Genomic DNA, 11,555 nt, shown 5'->3' with positions numbered 1-11,555 from the left:
ATTATAATATCCATCAGGTGGTGCTAAAAATTTATCACTATATATGAAGAACAAAAACTCTTTCAAGAATTTAGGCGCTTACCAAGAAAAAAAAGTAATGAAAAATTCAACAAGTTCAACTATAATTTTAGAATCCGGATAAGTCAAGTTCCGGAAAGATTTTTCCGCCTAATGCTTCCGAGGTTTTTCTTGTGTAACGAGAAAGCCGGAGTTCCGATTGGGCTTAAGGAACAAATAATTCATACAGAAATTAACTTATTTTAATCAGTGGCGGAAATAATCCACGCACCCTTTTTATGTTTAAAAGTTTGTATAATCCCTCAAAGTAATTGAAAATTGAGCCTATTATAGCCTGGAAATCCTTTTGATTCCGAACCTGATGATATAATGACTTTATAAAGTCAAATTGGTAACAGCATTAAAAATATACCTATTTGATTTGTTTTTTAATTACTTTATTTGTATTTTTCCTCTAATTCCTATATTTTTGTAAAATAAGTGAAACACTGCGGTAGAATTCTGTATTCAGATGTACTCCATCAGTGTGGATATTTTTTCTGTTAGACATTTCATATATATCTAGGAATTCAGTTGTAGGAAAGGTGTATTTTAGCATGTTCTTTACTAGATAATTTCGTCTTTTAATAATTTTGTTATTAAAGGACGTATTCCTAACAGATGTTTGGGAAATCCAAATGATTTTCTTGCAGGCTGGTTGAATAAGTTTTATGTAAGTCTTTACGTGTTCAATGAAAATCGCGTCCGTGACGGCTTTCAGCTTCAAATCATGCATTCCACTATTAACAAAGCACCGATCCTTTGGATTATTCAACAAATAAAGGGACACAGATTCTTGTGTCGTATTCGTAGTCATTGACTGTAATTCAACATCTCGGGTGAATTCTACTGCTATGGTTTCAATAAATAACGTCTCACACTCATAATGGCCGTTTCTGCAAGTGTAACAATCTGAACAGTATGGATTCTCAAGACCGTAGTCGGTAGGCCCATCTATCGGTGATGGTCTCAGCCATTTTGCACGCCGTTCAATCCCTAAGTAAATATCCCTGTCACAGCGCGAGCCTTTTTTTATTTGAGTACAATTTTTCTGTAGTTCTATGAAGACACGGAATAATCGTCCGAAATTTGAATCCCCAAGAAATATCCATCTAGGCTTACCTGGTTTCGGATACTCGACATACGATCTATTCTCTTCTTTAACGTAAAGTTGGTGGACAAAATAGTAAGAATAAAATATAAGACCCGTAACTGTAATCACTGCACAGGACACTCTTCTGTCAAATATCCAGTTTGAAGTGACTATCAGAAAATTCCTCATCTAAAATATATAATGTTGTTAAAATTGTTTAAAATTCAGTAAATCAGAAAAAAAAACATTTGGTAAAAAAAATAACACTTCCAAATATTTGAACAAAGTTTGTTTTGGCTTTCAACAACGACGTCTTCAGTCAAAGTTTTTGTAAGAATGAGGCAAAATGGGAAAAAGCAGAAACGTGCATGTCAAAACCCCAACAATCTGAAAATATATTTTTTTACTCAAGAATGCCTTCTCTATTTCAAAATACCATTATTTCAGCTCCGCATTACTGAATTTCCTCAGAAATTTTTCAATAGAATGTTAGAAAAATGTGTTTTTTTTAGTAATCTGCCTGTGAAATGTTCGGAGCATTTAAGTTCTAACCTTATTTACCTAAATGATATAGCGGTCTGTTTTCTTGATTCCAGATGGTGCACATAGTCAAATTAAACATACAAAATAGTGGGTTTTTTCATACCATGTTTCACCCACTGCCTTATTCTTAAATGGACACACTTAAGCTTCACGATATTTATTCCTTTGAACAAAGTAACAACTGATTAAAATTTCAGTTTATTGATCTTATTATCCATATCAATAATATATAAAAGTAACCGAGAGGTTTCCGATATCACGAACTCGTAAAAACATTTTTTAACCGATACAAGGAACTCATTTTCTTTCACTCTTTATCTTCACAAAGCACGGAAAGCTCAATACTCATCCAATATTAAAGTTGACTTAACCATTAAATAGACACATTCGTAAAGGATGTAGTTATGATATTGATGTCAACTCTTTAAGGATAACATTTTTTGAATTAAAATTGATTCGCTCATATTGTCTTTACGGACAAACTAATATAACACTATATTTAAAAACAGTTCATTTTCGGCATCAAATTGTTTGCGTCCTTATTGTAAGACTTATGATGCACCGTGATTCTCAACCATTGTGATTGATTTTACATACGATGAGGACATAACACTTAGTAGATTTAAACTGATCTATAGCTGGCAAGTCAGTTTAATGCAACATGCAGTAGTCATTTGTTTATGCATTTGTGTAACGTACAATCGTTTCCTTCATTTCTGTTTTAACAAGGGATTTAGGCCATATTTAACTGATTTTAGATTTATTTATTTACGTAATATTTTTTCCACAGGTGTCAAATTTTATAGGGGCCGAATTGTGGTCATGCCAAAGCACTTTTACCTAGCCGCATTTTTTGCATCTACTCCAAATCAGGAATTTCTGTATGTCTCGTTTCGTTTTCACTTTCAGTTTACTTTTATGTTGCTGGAGTCTATAGGAACATCTTTTTCTCTGTACCTGTGTATAATGGTGTTCTGGGTTAAGTTGTCCTGTGGTGTCCTGTGGGTTTGAAGACTCATGGGTGGCCTTGAGCTGACATTTTTCTTCCCGATGAGGTTGTTGTCTCTTTTATTGACATATTTACCATATCCATTCTAGTTATATGAATCTCACAACACTCCATTCTACTTTCTGTTCTAATGACCTTTCTCATCAGCCGATCAGATTTCATCTTTCATGAATTGAAAGCACATTTCAAGTATGGAGTTTTGTTGGATCCTACATACAGGGACTCATGGAACAATTGATACATGGAACAATGATACGTGTAATTTACAGTGAGTTTACTGTGACGTTCAACCTTGTTAAACTGGAAGAGTCCAAATAAATACCAGTTTTGCTACATGAATTTATCTACTGAATAAATAAACTTAAACTCTGTGGTCATTTTGATTATTTTGATTATACACCTTCATTCAAGCAGTTGAACAGTTGGAGTAGGAGCATGTCCGTAGCCAGAAATGTTCAAAGGTGGAGGGGTGTACATTGACTCGGGGGAACGACGTGGACAGTGAGTAACAGTTCAAGCACTTATGGATCAACTCAATTTAAATCTTGACTTTAATAAGTCAGACTCCAATCTAAATTGCGAATTTAATAATGCTCATTGGTTTTCACAGGGGGAATGGGGTCGTCCGAACCCCTCGAATCCCCTTGGCTACGGGTATGAGGAGATCAACAGAGATCCAATTTAAAGTAGCTGACCTTTAACCCCTGATTACTACTTGTTGTTCATTTCTATGCATTAACCCGAATGAACTATGTGCATACTTCGATATTCAACTTGTTAGAGAGAGTAATCAAGGGAACCAAGGTTATAGCGGTAATCAAAATAATGCAATCCAGGGACAAAGATCAGACATGGAAAACAGACATACACAACAAAGAACATAAAGTAACTAAAATCATACATACAAAGTAACAAAAGCAAATGAGCAACTCGGACTCCACTAAAAACTGGGAGCATGGACCAGGTGCACCGGTAGGGTAAGCGTCCTCTGCTTTTCTGGAAGCAACCGCCGAGTTCCTCATAAAAAGTCAAGTCCGGGGTAGACAAACGAGGAAAGGAAAACTACCCGTTGAATAAATCAGTTTTCATGGTGCAGTTGGATACACCATAACGATCCACGAGTTCATGATGACGACCATAAAACTTCTGTAGTGATGACTTCAATCTTGTAGCAACATAACCCTGTTCCAGAAGCCTATTTGTTAGAGTTCTAGCGCCATATAAAAAGTCTACGTAGTTTCGGCAAGCTCTGGCATAATGTATGAGTTGTGATATGAACACTACATACGCAGGTGCTGAAGGGATGTTGCCACAGATGAAAGGAAAGTTGACAATTTTGAATGAAAAGTCATCACGTTTGTCGTAAAGTTTGGTCAATAGTTTTCCTTTACCATCGATTTCTAAGTGTAGGTCAAGATATGAGGCTGACTTCACAGTGTCTGTAGTATCCTTTATCTCAAGTTCTTTGGGGTAGATGTAATGTATCAAATCCCCGAAATTAGGATTGTTCAAACGTTTAGACGTATAATAAGCCATTTGATATTTGGCTAAGAAAGAAAACCCTATGAGATTATAATTAGTCATCACTCCAAGAGAGTAAAAATATAAAGAGGGATGATTAGCACCACTCGAAAATGCTGCATTTACATTTCATGCCAGGAAGGATCCAAATACTGTAAAAAAAAGGGGGGCAGTGATTCCGATAAAGAATATTTCATTTATAAAGATGGAGCCTTTATTTGCATTACACTGTTATGCTGAAAAGCTAACCTTTATTATTTATGGCCGCACAAGACATTCTTATCCCATGCAATAGCAATAGGCTACAAATGCCGGGACTTGTAGATCATTTTTAGTCTTGCAAAAAAACTTGTAAGTGAATACTGGTTGATCTTTATCCTCTTCAATGTATGTTTTACAAAACACAACTTTAATTTAAACCTAGCTGTTGTTTTATAAGACGTTTGAATATACATGTGATCAATATAAAAATATTGTCCACCTACAAAGTAATTATTGCATAGTTATGGTAAATTCTTTGTAAATGTTCTTATGGTTATTGATTATCACTGGTTTATCTTTATCATCTTGAATGCATGTTTTACAAAACACAACTTCAATTTAAACCAAGCTGATGTTTTATAAGACGTGCATTTGAATATACATGTGTTCAATATAAAAATATCATTGTCCAATTACAAAGTAATTATTGCTAAGTTATAGTTAATTCCTTGGAAATGTTTCTTTTTTTGATTATTGATTATCACTAAGCAACTTTTAAGTAACTGATATAAAAGGAGATGTGGTATGATTGCCGAATGTCAAGCAACGAACAATTAAACGTCTACAGGTCAACACACACGATCTTCAGTGATGGGCAAAACGTTGAAGCAAACTGTACGGTGAAAAGCCTGAATTGACGATCATAAAAGGTCTCAGTATCGTATTAATTTTCCCATAGACTTCTATAGTGAAGTGCATATTTTTAGGATTTTTTAAAAAATATGTAAATTGATTCAATAAAACTTTCACTTATGTAGCATTTCTAAGAACATGTGAAAAAATAATTTTCCGCAAAGAAAATAGGGTGAGTCCACGAAGATCGGACAGAAAAGTAGTCTTGAACTATAAATAGCCACTTTCCCTACTTTCACTTTCGTTTTGCACTCACCAAACCAACCTTTTCAGTGGAACATTTTTATGATATTATGTTAGATTTTCTCTTTAAAAAGTTCTTCATCTTCCAGTGTGATGTTTGCTCTATTTTATAAGTCATTGTTCATATCTTTTGACAAAACATTAGTTTGTAGAGAGGCAAAAAGAAAATGCACTATATTTTTATAGCATCCATGTTTTCACGTACACCCGCTCAGGGATATGCAATACGATACTGGTACCTATTACTAATAAACATTTCAATATAATCATAAAAGTTGTTGTTTGTCTGCTAGAGTATTCATTTTCATACTGAAAATTCAGAATATCATTGCCCTGCTGCAAACATGAGTTTTCTATTAAAATTTTTATATAGGTACCCTATTCCAGGCATAAGACTAATATCTCAATGTTTGCCAGAAAATATTACTTTTGATAAAAAGCTGCTGCATTAGTCAAACTAAGCAAATTTGTGGTTTATTCTGACATGGTAGATACATGAGCTGTACTAGGAGTTCCAAATCATTATTCAATCCCCACTTGTGAGTTCCATATATGGAAATATTAATATCCGAACCTCCTTTTTCGTCTGTAACTCAAGGGAGCCTCTTGTTTAAAGTAAGTATATGTACCGGTACAACCAACTGTTTTAAACTATAGATATGGTCATTTCGATTATAATAAATCCAGAAAAAATTATACCAATACCATAGTTTTAAAAAAATATAGCTTTTCATATGCAGAAAATACAGATTTTAAGCCATTTTGGTACCCCAGGCAGATACAAATGGACCTCAATATAACAGGAAAAGGATTTTTTCTTTAAAACAGATAGTTATGATGCAAGAAAAATAGTTTACTGGTGTAAATATTATAATAACAATTGTCTGCTTTAGATACTTTTTGAAAAAATTCAGTTTTTATATGAAAAAAAAACACCATTATTTTTCTTGCCGCATTAGAATCTGTCCTTTTGAACCACTAAAAACAGTCCACTAAAAAATTGGCTGTTGACTTTTGTGACATTTCTGTGTTTAAATCAACCACACAGTTATATGGCAACTCATTTTAGCTATTTATTTGAAAGAAAAACAAAAAAATTAAAAAAAATATTCATTTTTTCATATATAAGAGGCAATGTATGGAAAATGACTATTTTCAAGTCTTAACCACATACTTAAAATGTGTTGTAACTTGAAAACTATCCTTTATGCAGGAGTATTACTTGCTTTAGGTTACCTGAATATAGATATGCTCATCATAAATAGTAAAGATAATAATTTTATTGAACTGAGATCCTACAAATTCATGAAAACAAAATGCATTTCCAAATTTGGTAAAGATTAACCATAAATGCAAAAAACCAGAGCTACCATAAAAATCAGGTTCAAAATTTGACTAATTCATCTTAAAAGTGTTACCTGCATTGGGGTACTACTTTTTCAGCTGGTAAAACCACTTGCTGAATATCAAACTTTACTTGAAAACCTGGCTTACTAGGTCTCAGTATCGTATTAATTTTCCCATAGACTTCTATAGTGAAGTGCATATTTTTAGGATTTTTAAAAAAAAAATATGTAAATTGATTCAATAAAACTTTCACTTATGTAGCATTTCTAAGAACATGTGAAAAAATAATTTCCCGCAAAGAAAATAAGGTGAGTCCACGAAGATCGGACAGAAAAGTAGTCTTGAACTATAAATAGCCATTTTCCCTACTTTCACTTTCGTTTTGCACTCACCAAACCAACCTTTTCCGTGGAACATTTTTATGATATTATGTTATATTTTCTCTTAAAAAAGTTCTTCATCTTCCAGTGTGATGTTTGCTCTATTTTATAAGTCATTGTTCATATCTTTTGACAAAACATTAGTTTGTAGAGAGGCAACAAGAAAGTGCACTATATTTTTTATAGCATCCATGTTTTCACGTACACCCGCTCAGGGATATGCAATACGATACTGGTACCAAAAGATGAAAATCGACCTGATATATTGCAAAAGAGACGTAAAACGAATAACAATAAACATAAAAAAACCACAACCACTGGACTTCAGATTTATGGCTTGGGACAAACACACAAAGTATGTTAAACATGTTTGTGAGCGCTCAACCCTTCCTATAACCTGGGACAGTGGTGGGATAATACAACAATAAAAGCGAACCATAAAATCTCTCGAATGCGGTTTTAACACTTGAAATATATACAAAATACAAACACCTTAACAAATAGGACAAAAGACAACAATTTATACCTATCCCGAAAGAGAACTCGCTGTTTCTGTGAGCTAGCTCAAAATATAAAGCAACTGATAAACACACCTAGTTTTCTCAGACAAAAGTATCAATAAAAACACGTCCAACAGGCTTAAGTGAAAACATATAATAAAATGTCTACGAAAAACAAGGTTTCCGTGCACATGCCAAGATAAAAAGTATAGTAAGCCACTTCGTGTGACGAAAGAGTTGTCTTCACATTTCATGCTTGGAAGGATCCAAGAAGTAGTTCAATTATGCAGGATGTCGGAGGGTTTTGTGTTTGTTCATCCCGGTGAAAAATCATAAATATATCATAAATTTCTGGGTCGGCACCATCCTTATTTAATATAAAATCTGGATCCATCCTTGTACATTTCATTCACACAAAATGACGATGAAAACCTACTTACCGATGTTTTGTATCCTGTCGAATAAAAAGAATTCGAAGTGGAAAGCTTGGTTAATGTGTTCACGTCTACTTGTCAAGCAAAGCGCGTACATGTACTGTTGATTAAATGGCAGCTGTGCTTTATATTGAAATGACAGCAGTCACCCGGCGTGAATACTGCGCCTTATTTACTATATAAATGGGTACATTAATAAGTTTATAATTGCAGTTCATTCTTTTCATTATGAGGTTAATTAGCGATCTTTATGCAATTGTGTTTGTAGAATAAGCTAGTTTTTTTGACACTTCACCAAAATGTCGTTTTTATAGATATATTTATGATAGATTCAATTTACAATTTTATCTTGATAGACCAATTAACTACAGATATAAGTATGTTATAACCAAATATAGAATAAACGCACATAGTCTAGCTACTGAAGTTGGAAGATATTATAATATCGATAGAAATGCAAGGATATGTAGAATGTGTCAACTAAATTGTTTTGAAGATGAGTATCATTTTGTTTTGGAATGTTCAAAGTATACTGATATACGTACAAAATATATCAAACCTTATTATTATAGACGCCCATCTTGTTATAAATTGATGCAGTTATTCTCTGTTAATAATATAAAAGAGTTAAATAACCTTGGAAAATACTTATTTTTAGCTGAAAAGATTAGAAATTCTTAAATATGTAATATGTTTGTCATGCTCCGCATTTTATCTTAATTTAACTGTATAGTATTGTATTATTATCCATGTTGTAGTCCTATAAGCTGTATTGCTTCTGGAATAAAGAATATATATATATATATATAAACAGTTACATGTATGTTGTCGTTCAACCTCAGATTTTTTTTCAATTGGTATTTTTTTCTTCAAAAAGCATCAAATTTAGAGCATAGAATAGATTTAAAATAATACGAAGTAAACACATTATTTAGTATTTCGTATCAAATATCCGCGCTTCAAAATCCCGTTACGGTCATCCCATTCAATGGTCTCTAGTCCATCTCGCCGATATTTTTACCTCGGAATTTCTCATTAATCATGCATTTTACACATATTCTTCCCGCTTCAAATGCAAAGCTATGAAGAATTACCAACTATTCATCGTATCTATATTTTTCAAAATAGTGAATGAATGACTTTGTGAAAGAGTAATCAAGGGAACCAAGGTTATAGCGGTAATCAAAATAATGCAATCCAGGGACAAAGACCAGACATGGAAAACAGACATACAAACAAAGAACATAAAGTAACTAAAAAATCATTACATACAAAGTAACAAAAGCAAATGAGCAACTCAGACTCCACTAAAAACTGGGAGCATGGACCAGGTGCACTGGTAGGGTAAGCGTCCTCTGCTTTTCTAGAAACACCCGTCGAGTTGCTCATAAAAAGTCAAGTCCGGGATAGACAAACGAGGAAAGGAAAACTATGACCCGTTGAATAAATCATTTTTCATGGTGCAGATGGATACACCATAACGATCCACGAGTTCATGATGACGACCATAAAACTTCTAGAAAAACATTTGTACCCGAATTTTGTTCCGCCATCTTGTGAATACAAAGACTTATTCCCCTTTACGTTGGTCTGACTCACAGCTTCCACATAGTTGGACAACCTTGCACTCTCGTAGAACGTGTTCATCAGAACACGCAGTTATACGGTATCTAACAACCTTGGCATGTTTCAGTTGTCTCAAACCAGTGGCAGATCCAGAGGAGACAGGGAGGGCGGAAGGAAAATTATTTTTTTCACAAATTCTATCCCCCAATTTGTTTTGCCTTGCTCCGCTCGGCATTTTTTCTAATAACGTCCAACGAACCTGAAATCCAGGATCCGCCCCTGCATGTAGACAACAAGACTTATATTCCACTCTTATGTGATGTCAACGTTGACATGGATGGTTAAACAGTTGATGGAGACCTCTGACTTTCAGTCACACATTCTGCTACGTTGGGCTTTCACGCTCAATCATGTAATAGGGAGACATCTGTTGGTAGATTCACACTCAATCGTATAATAGGGAGACATCTGTTGGTAGATTCACACTACATCGTGTAATAGGGAGACATCTGTTGGTAGATTCACACTCAATCGTGTAATAGGGAGACATCTGTTGGTAGATTCACACTCAATCGTGTAATAGGGAGACATCTGTTGGTAGATTCACACTACATCGTGTAATAGGGAGACATGTTGGTAGATTCACACTAAATCGTGTAATAGGGAGACATCAGTTGGTAGATTAACACTTCATCGTGTAATAGGGAGACATCTGTTGGTAGATTCACACTCAATCGTGTAATAGGGAGACATCATTTGGTAGATTCACACTAAATCGTGTAATAGGGAGACATCTGTTGGTAGATTCACACTCAATCGTGTAATAGGGAGACATCTGTTGGTAGATTCACACTCAATCATGTCATAGAGAGACATCATTTGGTAGATTCACACTGCATCGTGTAATAGGGAGACATTTGTTGGTAGATTCGCACTACATCGTGTAATAGGGAGACATCTGTTGGTAGATTCACACTCAATTGTGTAATAGGGATACATCTGTAGATTCTGATTTATACGCAGCCGCTATCATTTACCAAATGCTTTCAAGAAAAGAAATCCCACTGCGCCTTACGAGCTTGCAGTCCTGCGTAAAATATTGACACCCATAATAATTATAGGTCTGCTCTTTTTTTTCGGGTGGATCAGGGCCATAACTCCTACATGAGGCGATGAACTACTCCCTGTCAGAATTTTGCTAAATTCAACTTAACGGTTTTTTGAGTTAATCTCAAGAAATGTATGTTCACCCCTATGTTCTTGTTTTAGTAACAGCGATCATGTTTTTTAAGTTTAAAAAATATAAACAATCAATTTGTATAGGATACCTAAAGAATATCCATGTCAGGATTCATTCCAATTGGTCAAGCAGTTTCAGAGTAGATGTTTGAAAAAAAAAGCTAAAGACGACAGACGACGACGGATGCAAAAAGGATGATAAAACTATCTTTTGGATTTTGCTGAAAATTGAACTTAACCTGTATCTTATAGTCCTTAACAACTGTGCATTCAAAAGAAAATTCCGTTCTGAAGTTCTCATCTGGAAACAGTCAGGGGAAAAACATACTGATTTACATGCAACTTTTCAGAGGGTATCAAACAATACCTTGCCACTTTGTGTGATGATTATAAAAATGAGTCTCTTCACCAATAGGAGTATCTTATCCAGGAGAATGAGTCACTTCGCCGACAGAATGAGTCTCTTAAATAGGATCACATAGAGGCTCTAGAGAGCCTGAATCGCTCTATTGATCATAACTCCTAAAGCTGGACTCTTGACTCTACTGTACTAATGTCACAAGAATAGTTTAATCAATAGAGAGCATCTTAGTCATCCAACCGGTTTTCATATTATAAAATAAATATCGTATAGTAATTTTTTTACTCTTCAAGGGCAAGAATTCTATCACTGACCAATAGATGTTATGCCATAGGTCGGTCTCATCATGCTGATCGATTATATCTCAT

Source organism: Perna viridis, chromosome 8, assembly GCF_037379345.1.
Source record: "Perna viridis isolate PV_CMFRI_1.1 ecotype Kerala chromosome 8, ASM3737934v1, whole genome shotgun sequence".
NCBI classification, from domain to species: Eukaryota; Metazoa; Mollusca; class Bivalvia; order Mytilida; family Mytilidae; genus Perna; species Perna viridis.
Note: the sequence above shows the minus strand (reverse complement) of the source record.